Source organism: Pygocentrus nattereri, chromosome 5, assembly GCF_015220715.1.
Source record: "Pygocentrus nattereri isolate fPygNat1 chromosome 5, fPygNat1.pri, whole genome shotgun sequence".
In the NCBI taxonomy this organism is placed as follows: Eukaryota; Metazoa; Chordata; class Actinopteri; order Characiformes; family Serrasalmidae; genus Pygocentrus; species Pygocentrus nattereri.
Window position 1 is genome coordinate 1231941 of NC_051215.1, and position 21068 is coordinate 1253008.

General features: G+C 44.6%; 1 long non-coding RNA gene across 1 annotated transcript; it reads left to right on the top strand.

Moving 5' to 3' along the window:
* The first annotated feature begins 1195 nt into the window (after positions 1-1195).
* On the top strand, positions 1196-4882 carry LOC108440916. Its single transcript, XR_001858890.2, has 2 exons — positions 1196-1323; positions 3863-4882. It is a non-coding gene; the product is annotated as an uncharacterized LOC108440916 (long non-coding RNA).
* Positions 4883-21068: the final 16186 nt, after the last annotated feature.

A 21068-nucleotide genomic window follows, 5' to 3' on the forward strand; every position in this document is an offset into this window, starting at 1 on the left:
ACTGTGTGAAATGCAGAACGGTTAAGCAGAAACGATCACACGTGACGTAAAGAGTCTCTGGCATTGCGAAAGATTTCCCTACTGTAATGGAAGCTTTGCCTCAAGGTGTGTTTGTGTGGTTGTGCTGCTGTAAGAAGGTAAACACCTCAGTGTCGCTGCTGGACTGAGAATAGTCCACCAACCAAAGATATCCAGCCAGCAGTGTCCTGTGGGCAGCGTCCTGTGGGCAGCGTCCTGTGGGCAGCGTCCTGTGACCACTGATGAAGGACTAGAGGATGACCAGCACAAACTGTGCAGCAGCAGATGTTCCTAATGGGATCTAAAGGTGTTCTACATGAGGTTGTTAGATGAGGGTAAAAGCTGATCACAATAGCACTTTAGTTGCATTCTGGCGCCTGACGCGTTGTAATAGTAACTGCTAAGCTGCTTAAGGTGGAACGGGAAAATACGAACAAGAAGCTGGTGAATAAGAAGTGAACTTCAGCCTCGTAGAAAAGAGAAGGTCAAACTGAAGAGGGCAGATCAAATGACGACAGACACAGACACTCTCTCACACTCTCACACTCACACACACACACACACACACACACACACACACACACACACACACACACACACAGACAATCTCACACTCACACACACACACACACTCTCTCTCTCTTTCTCTCACACACACACAAACACTCTCTCTCACACACACACATACAGTGGACAGTGAGTGGACACAGTGTTTAAAACTCTGCACTGCTGTGTCTGATCCACTCAGACCAGCACAACACACACGTTTCCAAACACATGTGGGCATATATTTTTAAAAAAAACCAAAACAATAAAATTTGTCACTTTCAACATTTGACATGTTGCCTTTTTAGCATCTTCAGTTAAACACAGGGTTTAAGTGATTTGCACATCACTGCATTTTGCTTTGATTTATATTTTGCACAGTGTCCCAACTTTTTTGGAAATTGTTGAAGAAGCATCTACATCACATTCTCCATCAATCTGAAGAACCATGGTTCTCTATAGGGCTTAGAACCGTTCCTCCTGCTGAATCTTTATAAGAGTGCAGCTGAATCCGAATGAGTACAGAAACTGAGACTGGACCTCCCCACACGTGACTCGGACCCGCCCACTTTAAGACCCGCCCACTTCACTGTATAAGACTCCGTCCGCGGTCAGGCGGTCCTCAGTGGAGCGAGTCGAGCTGTGGGAGTCGGTTCAGCTGCGGATTTCGGATTCAGAGCCGTGATATGAGAGAAACAGAGAATCTTCCAGCTCCGCTTTACTGCCTCCTGCTTCTGCTCTCTGGAGTCTCCTCTTACAGTAAGTCCAGCTTTTCACCTCCTACAGACACGCTGTTCATGCAGATTAGGCTGTAGTAACATGAATGAGTGAAACCGGACAGACCCGGATTGACGCAGAGTCCGGTGCCGTGTCCAGTCAAATCATCACCCGTTCGGCTCAGTGGAGATGCTCTACTACGAGGCTCAAACTCCTCATTCTAATTCCCCGCTCCACCTTAAATGGTCAGTCGCAGCGGGACGCTCGGGCAGCTGGTGTGCGCGATTGCGGAACTTATTTAAGGTGGAACGGGAAAGTCGAATACGAAAACACGATATGACAGTTCCCTCGGAACCGACGCAGGAACTGGACCCGATGATCCGCTCCGGTGTTTCTGGAGGTGATCCAGCCACGAGCTCATTGGTCAAATCTGAAGATATTCCGATGATCTGAGGATCGTGTTCGGAGGTGTGAAATTCGGGTCCAGAAAGTAAAACTCCTTCCCAGGATTTTGTTTTAACCGCCTGCGCAGCCCCGCTGGCGGTTTGATCCGACTAGAGAAGCCAGGCCGTTGGAACTAAATCCTGGCCCGGACTTTTACGTTCTGGACCTGAATTGTACACCTCTGATCGTGTTAAGTTAAGGTCCCACAGGTCAAGGTTTTTTTTACGAATTCATATTGCAAAGACAGGTCTCATCTCACTTTAGGAATTTTATCTATTTAGATGATGAAGGGAGGAGCTGATATTCTGGAACAGAAACTGATGGTGTCGTGATGATTAGACAGCTCAGATAAGAAGTTTCTGTGATGTGACCCCAGATACCTGAACGGTGTGTCATCATATTGATTCCCCGGCTGGGTGACCAGGGTCCTCTCTGTGTGGAGTCTGCATGTTCTCCCCGTGTCTGCGTGGGTTTCCTCCGGGTTCTCCGGTTTCCTCCCACAGTCCAAAGACATGCAGTCAGGCCAGTTGGACGTGCTAAACTGCCCCTGGGTGTGAGTGTCTGTCTGTGTCTGTCTGTCTGCCCTGCGATGGACTGGCGACCCATCCAGGGTGTATCCTGCCTTCCGCCCGAAGACTGCTGGGATAGGCTCCAGCACCCCCCCGCGACCCTGACGGAGAAGCGGCTTAGAAAATGGATGGATATACTGTTGAACCTCGTATCTCCAAAATGGTAACTTTTCAGGAGAAGGACAAAATGTACATTACTTTCCATGTAAGTCAATGGAACCAGAGTTTTTTCCAAGTAATTTTTGGTCATTTATTTTGGTCCCTCCTTCATAAAGTTTACACACAATAATAAGATCAACGTGCACTTTCAAATTATTCCAAAAAAACGAAAATAGACGAAAATGGAGGTTTTGTTCCGACAACAGCGATATATACAAACCATCTTTAAACTAAATCCAGTTATAGTTTTGTGTACATTGTAACTGTTTTAAGATCAGTGCGCGGCATGTAAGTAAGAGCTCGAATGAAGAAATCAAAAAGCAAGCAAACACTGAAGTCTGAGTAAACGGATAGACCAGTGTGATGAGCCAGTTCTATGGGTTTACGGGAGCAGCATTGGGATTATGGGGCTGGCAGTTTGCCAGAAGGTATTCTAAATATTTTCTGCATGTCGTGCTGTCGGAAGAAAACCTTGTATCTCCATTTTTTACATTTTTCAGTTTTTGGCAAAATTTGAAAATACATATGGACCTTTATGTTGTCTGTAAATTCCATGACGAACGGCCCAACAGAAATGCCCTAAAATGACTTGGAAGGAACTCCGGTTCCATTGACTTACATTAGAAGTAAAGTACATTTTTTCCTTCTCCTGTAAAGTTCTCATTTTGGAGATACGAGGTTTTCCTCCGACAGCAGTGATATGGATCTTTTTCAGGTATTGTAGTGTAACATGTTACTGAATGCATATCGGACAGTGTGTTCAGGATTCAGCCGTCGCTGCTCTGTCAAACCTCCCTGCCCAGCTCTGATTACAGCCCCACTGACCTCTCCTCCGATCCGACAGGTCAAGGTTATTTTTTTACGAATTCATATTTCAAAGGCAGGTCTCATCTCACTTTAGGAATTTTATCTTCTCTTATTTCATCCCGAGTTGGGAAATCTTAACCTGCTCTGTCGGAGTCTACAATCGACTGCCACTGCGTGTTGCCTGGCAACCGACCAGTTTTAAACGTAAACAAGCGAGCAAGGTAATGACACGCGGGCAGCTGGTGTGCGCGACTGCGGAACTTATTTAAGGTGGAACGGGAAAGTCGAATACGAAAACACGATATGACAGTTCCCTCGGAACCGACGCAGGAGCTGGACCCGATGATCCGCTCCGGTGTTTCTGGAGGTGATCCAGCCACGAGCTGTTGGGCGTGAATGGCAGGGCTCGTGTGTTAATCCGTGTCATATACCGAGGATCTGAGTCTCCTTGTGTTAAGTTAAGGTCAGACAGGTCAAGCTAAATATGCCTGGTAGGACTCCTGGAGGAGTGAGTTATCACTAATAACACTCCCCCTCCCTGTTCTGATTGGCTGGCAGCTCACTGTGACATCATCCTAATTCATTCATTTAATTTTGTCCAGATATTTCCTCTGGAGGTCATCCACAGCAAAGACCAGCTGGACCATCCGAGCCGTCACTACGCCAACCACACTTGACCGCTCTAAGAGGAAATAACATGATCAACGACCAACAGGAGAAACCGTGAACTCCAAAGACCACCAACTTCTCACAAAACAACCCTGATGGTCACACAGTTCCTGTTGCAGATGGTTCGTTTCAGGTCAGTTCAGTCCAACCTGAGCCAAACTGAAGCTCCTGCTGGACCTTCCCAACCCGAGCAGCAGAACACAGCGGTCCATCATGAGGAACCTCAGAAACTGGTCAGAAGAAGATCTTTATCTGAACCTCCTGATATTTCCTCACTGTCCATTAAGGATGGAACAGAACCCTCTACCATCACTCAGGAGAATCAAGGATCTTCGGCATCTTCAAACACCCAAACGGACACCTGAAGCAGAGACACAGTCCAGCAAGACTGTAGTGGGGTTTATCCAGGGTGGGCAGGATGTCAGTTCTCAGTGGAAATTCCAGAGACAGTGAGTGGTGTGAACTGAGCCATGTGCAGGTGAACATTTGGAGATGTTGTGGAGGTAATGATGATCTGTAAGTACCTGAAGGTGCTCTTGGATGATGGACATGACTGGACTGCTGACATTATGACTGAACTAAAAGGAGCTGCAGGTTCTTGTCACTTGGAGGCGCTGTTGGACTGTAATCAGGCTCTACAATCAGGGACAAGTCAAGAGACTGTTACTACTGTTAAACTAGAGACAGTACAGTAAATATGATGATTAAAACAGACATTAGAGACCGTAAACAGACTGGACAGTGGACAGACTCATCACGGTCATTCAGGGTCCCTGGGCATGTTAACAGCACAATAACACCTTAATAACATCTCATAAATAAATGCAGAAATAAATACCTGCAAATGTGAGATTAAACAATAATTTACATTCATGTTTGTTTGTAATCAGCTTTGTACATTTTGTTCTTTTTTTATTATGACAATAAACAAACTTTGCTTTATTAATGATTAATATTCTGTTTTGTGTTTATGAATGTTTGTGTAAGATTTATATTAAAGCCTGACGAGGCCGAGAACAGAGGATGTTCTCTGGTTTATTTCATGTGGTTAGTTATTTGAACACATTCAGTGGCTGTTTGTTCATTTAATGCTTACATCTGCAGTGGGTTGCTTCAAGTTTTTGGGCCCTCTGAGGCCCCTGGCAGTCAGAGGCCCCTGTGCACTGGCCCCTCTGGCCCGGTCAGTGATCCATCCCCGTCTATAATGCCTCCCCCCAGCGTGCGACGTCACCTCCGGGCTCTCAGAGTGAAAAACAGCACAACAAGCAATAAATCCCACCCCACTCACTGACATGGTGCTCAGACCTCAGTGTTGTTTCATATGAACTACAGTACAGCAGAAACCACACAGCGCTGAATGAACACGCTGCTTCTTAATCTGTTTTGCTCTCTTTTATAACCTTTTATCTGTTTGAGGCTTAAGTAGTTCAGCGCATCATGCATGGAGCTCAGGGAGAATCACACAGCCGGGGACAAAAAAGTCACTGACTGAGAAATGAACAGAGGGAAACATGCGGACCCCAAGAAACTGGGTTGAGCACTGTAGGGGCCTACGGTGGACAGTTCCAAACAAATTCAGCAACTTTTCCTTTTCATTGTCATTATATTCCAGATTTAATCAGATAAACACTAAAGGACTTACAGCCCCTTAAATCAGAATAACCCAAACTACGCATCTCTGAAAACTTTGGCTTTAGAGTTTATTTTAAAAATACTACTGAAACAAACCCAGCAGGTTAATGTTCCTCTGCTGACAGTGGTGTAAAGTACAGAGCCCTGCTGGTCACATCCCGCATGAATTAAAAAAAGGTGTGGCCACGCCATATTATCACATGGGAACGAGATCCTAATGTGTGACCACAACTTAGTAAGGCTTGGGAAAGCCATCGTTAAGGCCATAAAGCCATCATTAAGGCTACAACTAAGGCATGGGAATGAGATCATGCCTCTCTGTGCCTGACTAAGTCATGGTCACACATTAGGATCTTGTTCCCATGTCTTAATACAGCGCATTGTTTTTATTTATACAGAATGTTATCAGTGGGGTACGGAGCCCTGCTGGTGACATCCCATATAAATAAAAATAATATGTGGCAATGCCTTATTAACACGTGGGAACTAGATCCTAACGCATGGCCATTGCTTAGTAAGGCGTGGGAACAAGACAATTCCTTATTAAACTGTGGTCAAGGTTTAGTTGTCTCACTCCCATGCTTTAGTAAGTTGTGGCCACACATTACGATCTCGTTCCCATGCCTTATTAAGTCATGGCCACAACATTATTTCACCAGCAGGACTCCGTAGTGAAGACTAACACTAGGGTTAGGAAAGGAACCCACAAAGAACCCAATAAGTCTGAAGACAGACCGAGCGCAGAGTTTCTCCAACCGAGGAAGGCGCCTCCAGCGGGCGCCTCCAGGAGGCCAATCGCCTGAAGACCTGGGCCATGTCCTCTAAAGACGGCCAAGCCAAGCACTTCAGCCTGTCATCAGCAGGGGGCAGCAGTGCCCTCCTTTCACCCTAAATCACAGCAAACTTCATCTTCTCCAAGAGCTCAGAGAGGATCTGCTTGAGCCTCCTGATCTGACTTTACTGTCTAACGCAGCAGCATGAAGCAGTGGAACGATAGTTTAGAGATTTTGGTCTAAATTACTACATGAGCTGGTTCTGAATCACTGCCTGATGACTGTGACGCTGTTTTATGAGAGTTTAGAGAACTTCAACTCCATTCATGGTGGAGGGAGACATGCAGGGCGCTGTGCGGCAAAATAGTCCCCAAAGAAAACTCATTATTCCAGATTTTCCACTGTTTTCCATCATCAACATTCCATATAAGCTCAGAAGACTCGTGTAGGTTCTCTGGTGGTTCTGGATGGTAATTGCTTTTTTTGTCATTTGTCTTAAAGGAAAGAAAAAGTTCTCACCACTCACTGCAGACTGTCTGGTGTACTGTTCCTCTGCTGTCCTGAAGATGGCGCCACTGCAACCTCGACTAGAGAAAGAGAAACCAAAACAAAGCAGGGGAACCCCAGAGAGAGGCGCTCCAGACTGGGACGGAGGAGAGATGGAGAGACGACGAGACGAGGAGAGATCAATAAAAACAACTAAAGGTAAGAGCACCTGGAGAGATGAGGAAGCTGGCAGTAAATAAGGGAGAATGTGTGTTGCTTTCTAATGGGAATTGGACTAGTGGTCAGCTGGTCAGCTGCCTGTTTACACACACATCTAATAACACTTCACCCTCTAATAAAAGAGCATGACTTCATTAACAGCTACCAGCGCCGCTCTGTAGGCGACCCTGCCCGTCTGCAGGGACAGCAGAGGAGGGGAAAGTTCAGCTCCTCACTGCTGGGCTTTAGTTACATTTAGGGGTCATACGCCTTCAAAGAGGGGGGCAGTTATTTATTATCACCCCCCTAATTCTTCAGTGATGTGAAGCTGAAGTCAGAGATTCTCCAGATTCTTGAGAATTTCCCCGTTCCACCTTAAATGGAGCAGCAGTTACATTCTGGCGCTTCAGGCGTCAGAACTGCTGGACTATTTAAGGTGGAACGGGAAAGTTAGCCAGCCAGCTACTGAGACATCAGCGTGCTGTTAGGGTTTTTATGCTTGTTACGAAGAAAAACGACCAAAATTCACTGAAACCACATGAAACTAAGATAAAATGCTGGTTATTGTGATTTTTTAACAGAGAAAATTCTCACATTTGTGGGTTTGTTTGGTCTCTTGTTCTCCGTCTCGCCGGGTTTTCTGTTTATCTCATATCTCTCTGTCTGGAGTCTCTGAAAAACCTCCGTTTGGAGGGTGATGTAGTCCTAACACTTCACCCCACCCCTCTATCTCAACAAGAAACCCCTACACCTTAGACGAGGATGAGGGATAAGGGCTCAGTGGTAGGGGCGAGGGCTGAAATGGGGCTGGATCTTAGATTAAACTTTGATGTAGAGCTGTGGTCACCAGCCCTGCTCCTGGAGATCTGCCCTCCTGCAGACTTCACCTCCAGCCCTGATCGACCCCACCTGACCATCTGACTGTTGCCTTCAGAAGGTCTTGAGCTGAACGAGGCGTGTTGGTTTTGTGCTGGTGCTGAAGCCTGTGCAGATGAGGTGGTGACCACTGATCACCATGAGTCTGGAGCTTTAACGGTTAGGATTTGTTTGTAAGGCGAACACAGACACGGAAGCTGCTGCCTCACAGTTTATTTTATATGAGCATCTCAGGTGGGTTTTCATGAAGCTGCTTCAGAGACCAAGAGTGAGACTCTAAAATAGGGGATAGTTTGGGTTTGTTTGGTCTCTCTGAGGTCTGGTGTCTCTCTGTTATTCTAAAATGGGGACTTTGGTAGGAGTGTCTAAACTTCACAACAGAAGAGTGTAATAAGTGTCATTGTTTTTCACTCTTAAGGAGAAATCCACCCATTTTAAAAAACTTCTGCATAACTCAGTGAGATGTAATCAGAGAGATTCTGAGCGGTTTGGTGTGAAATGGCTCAGACGTCTTTACAGTGGTGGTGATGGGAACCAGGCGTCGCCATGACTACAACACAGATATAGACACTTTATTTACCATCCAGAACCACCAGAGAACCTACACGAGTCTTCTGAGCTTATATGGAATGTTGATGATGGAAAACAGTGGAAAATCTGGAATAATGAGTTTTCTTTGGGGACTATTTTGCCGCACAGCGCCCTGCATGTCTCCCTCCACCATGAATGGAGTTGAAGCTCTCTAAACTCTCATAAAACAGCGTCTCAGTCATCAGGCAGTGAATTCAGAACCAGTTCATGTAGGAACTTTCTGTAGGAGCTTTTAGAGGGACGTCTGGTTCCCATCAGCTCCACTGTGAGGAGCTTTTAGAGGGACGTCTGGTTCCCATCACCACCACTGTGAGGAGCTTTTAGAGGGGGACGTCTGGTTCCCATCACCACCACTATGAGGAGCTTTTAAAGGGGGACGTCTGGTTCCCATCACCACCACTGTGAGGAGCTTTTAGAGGGGGACGTCTGGTTCCCATCACCACCACTATGAGGAGCTTTTAGAGGGGGACGTCTGGTTCCCATCACCACCACTGTGAGGAGCTTTTAGAGGGGGATGTCTGGTTCCCATCACCACCACTGTGAACAGCTCTGACTCTGTAAGTGTATCTAGAGCAGATACGCTCTGTTTACTTCTTAATGGTGGAGTTCCCCTTTAACTCACGTGAGATGTTGTAGAAGCTGCTTACATGATGTTTCACCACACAGTAAGGCTGCCTGTCAAATGACTCATCTGGACATTGCTGCTTATTAAATCATTACATGGCTATAAAGGGAAAGCCGGTCAGATCAGCTGATCAGTCTTCATCACTGCTGATTATTACTTCTGTTATTGTGGTTGTGCTCTTTGTTTAGATAAAAGATCTGAAGACGTTTATTTCCATTTCCATAATCAGTTTTGGTGGAAACTGGGACAGCTGAACCGGAACTATGTTCATTTCCTTATCTAACGTGACAAAACTGGCTCCACTGACGTGTTGCTTAAAGAACATGTGATCAAAATCAAAGGGCTTCATTAGGTTGTTTCCCCTTTTATCTCTCTCTCTCTCTCTCTCTCTCTCTCTCTCTCTCTATATATATATATATATATATATATATAGAGAGAGAGAGAGAGAGAGAGAGAGAGAGAGAGAGACATTTTCGTCCACACAACTGACCGCTCACTGGATGTTTCCTCTTTTTCGGACCGTTCTCTGTAAACCCTAGAGATGGTTGTGTGTGAAAATCCCAGCAGATCAGCAGTTTCTGCAATACTCAGACCAGCCCGTCTGGCACCAACAACCACGCCACGTTCATCCATCCATCCATCCATCCATTATCTTCCGCTTGTCCGGGGTTCGGGTCACGGGGGCAGCATCCTAAGCAATGAAGCCCAGACCTTCCTTTCCCCAGCCACTTCCACCAGCTCTCCAAGGGAGATTCCGAGGCGCTCCCAGGCCAGCTGGGCGATATAGTCACGCCAGCGTGTCCTGGGTCTTCCCCGGGGTCTCCTCCCAGGTGGACTCGCCTGTGACACCTCCCGAGGGAGGCGTCCAGGAGGCATCCTAACCAGATGCCCAAACCACCTCAGCTCACGTTCAAAGCCCCTTAAATCCCCTTTCTTCCCCGTTCTGATGCTCGGTCTGCACTTCAGCAGGTCGTCTTGACCACCTCTACAGGCCTCAATGCAGTGAGCTACAGCCGTGTGATTGGCTGATCAGCTATTTGTGTTAACAAGCAACTGAACAATGTGTATGTGTGTGTTAGTGTGTGTTGCGCTGGTCTGAGTGGATCAGACACAGCAGCGCTGCTGGAGTTTTTAAACAGCGTCCTGTGGGCAGCGTCCTGTGACCACTAATGAAGGACTAGAGGATGACCAGCACAAACTGCGCAGCAGCAGATGAGCTGTCGTCTCTGAGGGTTCTATATAATCAAAAACGGTTCCACTATTGTAACAAGCCTGACATCGTAATATATATAAAATATATAGAACCCTTTTCAAAAAGAGTTCTATAAGCATCCAACCCTTTCATGATGTAAAGAACCCTTTAGTCACGGAAAGGGTTTTTTGAGTGTTCATGGTTCTATATAGAACCATTTTCTTTATTGAAGAACCCTTGAAGAACCGTCTGTGTTAAGCATGTGGGTTGCACCTGTTTAAATTTGTACAGATGTTTGTTGGTAAAGTAAACTTTACTGAGTCCTCAGTTATAATGGATAGTTTCAAATTTGGTTCCATACAGAACCATTTTCTTTACTAAAGAGCCCTAGAAGAACCATCATGTTTAAGTGTGATGTTATGCTGTTTTCCTATATTTTTAGATAAGGTACAAGTACATCGACTGAACCAACGCTGGGTTCTTTCTGATCTGCTTATCTCACCTTTGTGATGATCTTTGTGTTGATACTGATTGAATCCGGGGCGTGGCTTCAACTTTGGACTATTAAAGGAGCCAAAACTTGTCCAGCCTGTAGAGAAGATTCCGTGGAAGACTGGGGGAGTCCCCAACGCCTACGAGAGTTTTGATAAAGCTTTATAAATAGCTTTTCATTTATCAAGTTTCAATCAAGACAATTACACTGCTTCTGTTCCCACATCTGACACCACTGCGACTGCTAATACCACAGCTTTTAACACCGACACTACTACTAATAATAAAACCTCACAGACATGAAGGTCAAAGTGCTTCACAAACTGTGGATAAACCAGTGGAAAATGAAAGATCAATGGAAATGAATCAGTGTTTTTAATTGATGTATCAAAAGAAATAATAATAAAACAAAACAGCATCTAAAGGAGTGAGATATTCCCGCTCAGCTGTTCTTTACAGAGTTTGTGGGACATTTGCTGCTGAACCTTCTGTCCATTGTGACCCAGTTTGACCTTCAGTTTTCATGTGTCAGTGGTCAGCAGAGCTTGTTTTTCTGGGTCAGTGGTCAGCAGAGCTGAGGGAGCTCATGTGGTTTGCTTTTAGCACTTTTTTCCGTGTGATGTTGATCATGTTTCATTGTGTCATGGTGACCTTTGTCCATAGTTGTTGCTGATCTTTGCCCTTGTGGAAGGACCAGGCAGCGTCCTGTTAGCTGTCAGTCCAGCACAGTTTATCTGAAATCGCTGTCGAGGAGACGGGGATCCCAGTGAGGTGCTCAGGTGAACATCTCGTCCACATTTGTGTCCAAAGAAAAACGTCTTTCAGTGATTCTAAAAGAGTCCATCCATCCATCCATCCATCCATCCATCCATCCATCCATCCATCCATCCATCATCTTCCGCTTCTCCGGGGTTCGGGTCGCGGGGGCAGCATCCTAAGCAATGAAGCCCAGACCTCCCTTTCCCCAGCCACTTCCACCAGCTCTCCAGGGGGATTCCGAGGCGCTCCCAGGCCAGCTGGGCGATATAGTCATGCCAGCGTGTCCTGGGTCTTCTCCGGGGTCTCCTCTCGGGTGGACTTGCCTGTGACACCTCCCGAGGAAGGCGTCCAGGAGGCATCCTAACCAGATGCCCGAACCACCTCAGCTGGCTCCTCTCGACGTGGACGCTAAATCCCTCATTCATTCATTTCTATCCATGAGTACAGTTAGAACGACACGCAGCAGCGTCCAGGTTCACTGATTGACACTTGAACTAATTCATTAAAACACAAGTAACGCAGATAAAAGTATGTAAATATCAGATGGACAAACATTACTGTGTCTCTCCTTAATGTGGGTCAGTATTCTGGGGGGCAGTCTCCAGGCTTATTAGATGTTCCCTGTTTTAACATGTTTTGTCTCTTTTCACCACTTTCACACTAACACACCACCACCACTGATATGGTGTGTTGTGCTGGTGTGAGTGGATCAGACACAGCAGTGCTGCTGGAGTTTTTAAACACCTCAGTGTCGCTGCTGGACTGAGAATAGTCCACCAACCAAAAATATCCAGCCAACAGTGTGTGACTGTGACCACTGATGAAGGACTAGAGGATGACCGGCACAAACTGTGCACCATCAGATGAGCTGTCATCTCTGACTTCACATCTACAAGGTGGACTGACAAGGTAGGAGTGTCTAATAGAGTGGACAGAGAGTGGACACAGTGGTTAAAAACTCCAGCAGCACTGCTGTGTCTGATCCACTCAGACCAGCACAACACACACTAACACACCACCACCACGTCAGTGCTGAGAATGATCCACCACCCAAATAGTACCTGCTCTGTGAGGGTCCATGGGGGTCCTGACCACTGAAGAACAGGGTAACAGAGTATCAGAGAAACAGATGGACTACAGTCTGTAACTGTAGAACTACAGAGAGCAGCTATACGGTCAGTGGAGCTGATAAAGTGGACAGTGAGTGTAGAAACAAGGAGGTGGTCATGATGTCATGCCTGATCAGTGTGTATGTAGACACACAGATGACAGACTGATCTGGTCGATGTTGTAACGTTATAATGTAATAAGAACGCCTTTAACAAACAGTGACAGGTCTGTGGGGAGTTAAGACGGAGCTTCCTTTAGGTGTGGCTGATAACCGTCAGTGGAGCTCCATCAAACTTCCTGGAAAAAACACTGTCCAGAGTTATGACTGGGAATTTTAGGCTGTAGATCACGTCTTCAGCAGAGACACAATGATGAAATTTCAGTTTTTTTATGCTCTCTTATTGGTGTAGTGTAGGGTGTTCACCCAGGTGGGAATTGAACCCCAGTCTACAAGGCAGAGATGTTACCCACTACACTAACCAACCACACTAACACCACACCAACTAGCCATGCAAACTATGCAATGTAAAACCTTTTTAAGAAGTGTGAGTGTAACATACAGTACATAACGGTTTAGAGTAGAACTGCGATGGAACGTCTTCCTTTTTGTTCTTGTTAACCGCGTAGCCTTTAACATGCTGAAGTAGCTGTGGCAGCAGTCAGGTATAATGGATGGAGCAGTTTGCAACCTAAATCCAGAGCAATTATAAAGGAGGAGACGGTCACTGTTTGAAATCTGAATGGGAAAGCTTGAAACCTCAACATCTGTTTATGGAGAGAGTCCTGGCTTTCAATGAAACGAGCCAGTCGGTTCGCTGTTTAAACCACTAATGGGAAAATCCCCCCTCTATTGCAGAAATATGCGCAAACACAGTAGCCAGAACGACCTGAAAAAACATGATTTTGTATGATATTTGAATCAAATTCAACAACTACTTATGCTGTTTTTGTCTGATTTTATCAACACATTCAAATATGTGTTTAAAACAGAAACTTTTGGTTTGGGTTTTAGTTTTTTAAGTCTCTCCCCGTTCAAAGATAAAGGAGGCTGGTCTTGCATGACTGGAAATAACTGCCCGGCGGCGTTACAGAGATGGCCATTGAGTGGACAGAATTTCCTATGATGGCAAATCTAATGCTATGCTTTTGAAATGTTAAGCATTGATGGGTGTCCTGTTTATAGACTGGCTGTGCTCGCAGTCAGGAGGCGAAACCACTTTAGTAACTTAGACGGTCACAAGATTGTAACGTTAGTTACAATGTTTGTAAATTCTCGTTGACCTCAACAATAAAAAGGAATCTGTTTGTCTCTCATTTGCATATTAATATAACATTATGTAAAACGTTACAATAGTTGGCGATCGGTATCGGCTACTCGGGTCTGATAAACGCCCCGTTAAGCTGGCTATTCACTAAATGTTCAGCTGATATGAGCTCCAAACCACAGGAGCCTTGACTCACTGACGTGTCCTATGGATTAAACCCAGCTTCTCTGGTTTAGTCGTTTGCTGAATCTGTCTATCCTCCTTTTCTGACACACTCTGTTAGAAGGACACTAAACTAGTTAGAGCTACTTAGCGTGTGGAGCACTGTGTAATTAAGTGTTTCTGTTGGTTCCTGATGTTTGTATGATGTGTTTCAGCTTTTTAATGGGTTGATATCACAATGTAAAGGGTTCTAATGGTTTAACAGGTGACCAGTGCCTGATTCTAAACACAGTTTAAGGTTTCCTAATGGGATCTAAAGGTGTTCTACAGGAAACTAGTGACCTGTATTGGAAACCATTAAGCCAGTTCACGTTAGAAAGCAAAGCGTTTAGGTTTTGACCCTAATGGTTTCTAATAGTCCTTGTTTTTAGCAGGGACATCATACCTGGAGCTGAGAGTGAGGGTTGGCAGTGTCAGGCTCCAGTCCTCACAGGCCACAACACTTCAGCTCCCTGCCTCATTAAACACTCCTGATTCAGCTCATCAGCTTCAGCAAGACCTTCATCAACTGAATCAGAGAGTTAGATGAGGATCTCCACAGCACCTTGGCCTGGAATAAGGTCCCAGTTTGATATACCAGAGTTAGAGTGGATCCACGGCTTACAGTGGTCCACCGAGAGGGACAATACCAAGACTGGAAAAACATTAAGCTCATATTTTTCCAGCCGTGGTCATGAGTAACATCTTATTCTATAAAACCAGACACTTCATGGAATATTTCTTTGTCCCGAAAGTCACAATGACCAGGGAAAACATGATAAAGCATCACAAAGGGAAATTTTATATATAAACCACTAATTTAACGCTACTGACATTTTCCTCAGACTTCCCAGAAGCTATTCTTGTTCGTATTTTCCCGTTCCACCTTAAATGGCACAGCAGTCAGTATTATAACGCCTCACTATTTAAGGTGGAACGGGAAAATACGAACAAGAAGCTGGTGAATAAGAAGTGAACTTCAGCTTCGTAGAAAAGAGAAGGTCAAACTGAAGAGGGCAGATCAAATGACGACAAAGCCTCATTAAAGACTCGAGCCAGGCTGAGAGAAACGGCCCAAAGGCTAAGTGTTTACAGGACTGTGAGGGTGGAGGTGGAGGAGCGGGTGGGTGACAGAGCACGCGCGTCACTAAATACTAAACAGAGTGTGTGAGTTCTGGAATGTACCGTTCTAGAATGCACTGTGAGAGTTCTAGAATAAAGTAGATGGTTCTAGAATTTGCATGCAAGGAATAGAAATAACGAGGGAGTTCTGGAGTTTACTCGTGAGCTCGTGTGAGAGACACACTCGTTTGTTTTCGTGATAGAAGGACACCTTCATACAGACATAGCTGCCGTGTGGCCAATAGAGATAAACAAGATTTCTGAAAACAAAGTCCAGAGTAACTGTCGTGTAGGAACGCAGGAAAGATGTCAGGACGCTCTGCTCTGACATACAGCCAGAAGATGATTAATAAACTTGGTATGCTTGTAGAATAACTTTGTACAGGAACGATTCTCTTTGCAGCTCTCTTCTCGCAGCCATCGGTTCCTCTTTACTTCATAAACGTCAGACGGTTCATAATTCTGCTGCACGTCTCCTCGTTTCCACCCGGTCATCACCACATAACACCTGACCTCCAGAACCTCCACTGGTTTCCCATAAACTACCATATTCAGTTTAAGGTCCTTCTTCTCACCTGCAAAACTCCCAACAAGCTTACTTCTCCACCTCTCTGACCTTCTCCAATCCTACCAGCTGGATTTTCTTTCAAGGCCTAGTCGTTTTCCTTCTCTCAGTTGTTTGTAATGTCTGTTTTAGTTTATTTTCTAAAATAAAAGTCTTTGTGCGTTTGAAATCTGTTCAGAGAAATTAAAAACTAGTTAGAGCTACTTAGCTTCTGGACCACTGTGTGACCCCTGCTGGAAAAAACATAGAAAACATTGTGTTTCTGTTGGTTCCTGATGGTTTTGCAATGTACTTTGGTTTTTTAATGGGTTGATATCAGATTGTAAAGGCTTTTAATGGTTTAACCGAAGACCAGTGGCTGATTCTAAATATAACTGAAGGTAACTAGTGATCTGTATTGGAAACCATTAAGCTAATTCACTATAGAAAGCAAAGCGTTTAGGTTTTGACCCTAATGGTTTCTAATAGTCCTTGTTTTTAGCAGGGACATCATACCTGGAGCTGAGAGTGAGGGTTGGCAGTGTCAGGCTCCAGTCCTCACAGGCCACAACACTTCAGCTCCCTGCCTCATTAAACACTCCTGATTCAGTTCATCAGCTTCAGCAAGACCTTCATCAACTGAATCAGAGAGTTAGATGAGGATCTCCACAGCACCTTGGCCTGGAATAAGGTCCCAGTTTGATATACCAGAGTTAGAGTGGATCCACGGCTTACAGTGGTCCACCGAGAGGGACAATACCAAGACCGGAAAAACATTAAGCTCATATTTTTCCAGCTGTGGTCATGAGTAACATCTTATTCTATAAAACCAGACACTTCATGGAATATTTCTTTGTCCCGAAAGTCACAATGACCAGGAAAAACATGATAAAGCATCACAAAGGGAAATTTTATATATAAACCACTAATTTAACGCTACTGACATTTTCCTCAGACTTCCCAGAAGCTATTCTTGTTCGTATTTTCCCGTTCCACCTTAAATGTCGCAGCAGTCAGTATTATAACGCCTCACTATTTAAGGTGGAACGGGAAAATACGAACAAGAAGCTGGTGAATAAGCAGTGAACTTCAGCTTCGTAGAAAAGAGAAGGTCAAACTGAAGAGGGCAGATCAAATGACGACAAAGCCTCATTAAAGACTCGAGCCAGGCTGAGAGAAACGGCCCAAAGGCTAAGTGTTTACAGGACTGTGAGGGTGGAGGTGGAGGAGCGGGTGGGTGACAGAGCACGCGCGTCACTAAATACTAAACAGAGTGTGTGAGTTCTGGAATGTACCGTGAGTTCTAGAATGAACTAGATGGTTCTAGAATTGACATGCAAGGTCTAGAAATTACGAGGGAGTTCTAGAGTTTACTCGTGAGCTCGTGTTTTTGCTCCCTGTTTTGACTGGATTAGCCGACTCTGGCTGTTGCTATGTGACGTAATTATTATGGCAACCACAACAACGCAGCGCAGCAAACCACGCCTTAATCAGAGCGGAGCGCCTTTTCAATGAGCTGCAAGACTACACACGCACACGCACACACACACACACACACACACACACACACACACACACACACACTCTCACTCTCACCCACACACAGAGACACACACACACAGAGACACTCTCGCACACACACACACAGAGACACACACACAGAGATACTCACACACAGTAGGGACCGTTACTGTGCTAAAGGTGATGATGTCATAGGGAAGCCCTAGTTAAGAGAGGATTCCTTTACCTGCGGCTCAGGAGCTCCTTCATAGCAACAGCAGTGACTGCTGATAAACGCTTGCTGTGAAATACTCTGACGCCGTTTTAGGGCCACTGTTAATAAAAACAATAACAGGAGACTTAAGAATGAAGTCGTAATATTTTAAGAAAAAAATCATAGAATTATGACATTAAAGTGGCATTAATACCAGGTTGGTGTACCAGGTTATCTTGAAATATTACAACTTTATTCTGGAAATATTACGACTTCATTATTAGACTCTCCTGCTGTGAGATCAGACTTCATTATTAGACTCTCCTGCTGTGAGATCAGACTTCATTATTAGACTCTCCTGCTGTGACATCAGACTTCATTATTAGACTCTCCTGCTGTGACATCAGACTTCATTATTAGACTCTCCTGCTGTGACATCAGACTTCATTATTAGACTCTCCTGCTGTGAGATCAGACTTCATTATTAGACTCTCCTGCTGTGAGATCAGACTTCATTATTAGACTCTCCTGCTGTGAGATCAGACTTCATTATTAGACTCTCCTGCTGTGACATCAGACTTCATTATTAGACTCTCCTGCTGTGACATCAGACTTCATTATTAGACTCTCCTGCTGTGAGATCAGACTTCATTATTAGACTCTCCTGCTGTGACATCAGACTTCATTATTAGACTCTCCTGCTGTGACATCAGACTTCATTATTAGACTCTCCTGCTGTGACATCAGACTTCATTATTAGACTCTCCTGCTGTGAGATCAGACTTCATTATTAGACTCTCCTGCTGTGACATCAGACTTCATTATTAGACTCTCCTGCTGTGACATCAGACTTCATTATTAGACTCTCCTGCTGTGACATCAGACTTCATTATTAGACTCTCCTGCTGTGAGATCAGACTTCATTATTAGACTCTCCTGCTGTGACATCAGACTTCATCATTAGACTCTCCTGCTGTGAGATCAGACTTCATTTTCCTCAGTGGGCTTTGTTTTCCCGTCTGAGCGCTTCATACTGTGAACTATGAGGGAGAAAGTTGTGGAGTGACTGAGGCGGGAGGCTCTGCTGGAGTTCAGCCTAAAGAGAAATTGTTGCTATGTGATACGTCACCGTTATGTAACCCAAACAAAACCATGGGTTTATACAATGTAGTGAACGCACTAGTTATTTACCATAAACACTTGTGTAAAATGTGCACAGTGTGTTTATTCAGGTGATGTTCCTGTGACTTTTCTGCTTTAATGTGCTTTCAGTGAGCTGTATGTTTGTGTGTATCTGTGTAATATATAAACGCTGGTGATTCCACAGGAAGGGCGTCTTTTACCCCTTAGAACTCTGAACGTTATTCACTTGTGTTTTATCTTTCATTTCTCACCTTGAATAAAGGAATAAAGTCTCACTTTCTTCAGTGTTTGTCTGTGTTTCTTTGACAGCGGCTTAAATGAGTAACAGGGTTGAAAACACAGAATACGGTCAACTAATGACACGAGGTCATCAAGGGCGTTCTAGTGATGTACTAAAGGAATTTTCTAATGAATAAATTATTAACATTGAAAATAAAGTCCAGAAAGAGCGAGCATATTAATGCAAAAACACATTGTTGGTGTATTTTAATGATATATGGACGTGTGTTTTAGTATATTTGAAAATCCTGTCAAATACATTGCAGCTGATTATCAGAATATATCACCATATTAACCACATATATTGTAAAATACATCAATTTATTATACATGAATATATATATATAATGTATGTATAATATATGTAATAATTATATTATACATATATACATATATATATATATATATATATATATATATATATATATGTGTGTGTGTGTGTGTGTGTGTGTGTATAATATAATTATATGTGTAATAAAATATATGGATAATAAAATATGTATATGACCATTTCCATAATCCTGTCTGAGGCTCTTCACCGTCTGAATGAGTTTAAATCTGATCTAACGGTCCTTTAGCAGGACAGAAGCGAGGGCTGGAGCTACTGATACTCTGTGAAATGCAGGGCTGATCTGATATCTTGTTTATGTGAAGTACATTGGGTGTGAGAGTCTGATTGCAGACGTACGTGGTTAATGTAAAGCACGGTGCAGATCACCGTCGGTACGTTTAGCTACATCTGGACCCGTCATTACACTCAACTCCACACAGACAATCACTCACACTGATAAATGTGTTTAAACAGATGTTTAACAGACATGTTTTTGGCCGTTTTCATGCACTGCAAAAACATATTCAATTAAAACGTTTGGAGTATGACTGTTTTCCTTGTGGGTGTGAAGTGTAGTTTGGGGTGGGGGGTGGAGGTGGAGGTGGAGGCCTGCATGATGAAGGAATTACTGTCTTCTAAATGAGGTAAATTTACATGAATGCTAAGTGTAAAGAAATCTATATTCATACTGTAACACCAGAAGCCCAGGCTGGGTTTACAGGCTGATATGACGTCCAGGGTTTATAATCTGAAAGGTTATCAGATCTGCAGGGATCAAACACACACCTGTTTATTCAGAGCTTTACTGAGCTCCACCTGCACACAGACCAATAACGGCCCAGACTGATAAACACACCCACTCTCTGAGGAACGGCTGGACTGTGTGAAATGCAGAACGGTTAAGCAGCGCGATCACACGTGACGTAAAGAGTCTCCGGCATTGCGAAAGATTTCCATACTGTAATGGAAGCTTTGCCTCAAGGTGTGTTTGTGTGGTTGTGCTGCTGTAAGAAGGTAAACACCTCAGTATCGCTGCTGGACTGAGAATAGTCCACCAACCAAAGATATCCAGCCAGCAGTGTCCTGTGGGCAGCGTCCTGTGGACAGCGTCCTGTGGGCAGCGTCCTGTGGGCAGCGTCCTGTGACCACTGATGAAGGACTAGAGGATGACCAACACAAACTGTGCAGCAGCAGATGAGCTGTCGTCTCTGACTTTACATCTACAAGGTGGACCGACAAGGTAGGAGTGTCTAATAGAGTGGACAGTGAGTGGACACAGTGTTTAAAAACTCCAGCAGCGCTGCTGTGTCTGATCCACTCGTACCAGCGCAACACACCCTAACACACCACCACCACGTCAGCGTTACTGCAGTGCTGAGAATGACCCACCACCCAAACAGTACCTGCTCTGTGAGCGTCCATGGGGGTCCTGACCACTGAAGAACAGGGTAACAGAGTATCAGAGAAACAGATGGACTACAGTCTGTAACTGTAGGCTATTCAGTCAGGGGAGCTGGTCAGATGGACAGTGAGTTTCACTGGAAATGGATTACAGTAAATGCTCAGTCACTGCAGTGAAGCCCGCAGTGATTCCCTCAGCTAAAAGAAACCCCTGAGAACTTCACAGCCTTGAAGAATTCCCTTCACACTCAATGGGAAGACCCAATGCAGCCGGGCACCGGTTCTGTTCCTGAAAACATTTTTAAAAAATCATTAAAATAAACAGAACATGGCTGAAAGACCACACAGCTGTTCGGTTCTCAGAAAGGCAAGCATGAGTGGTGA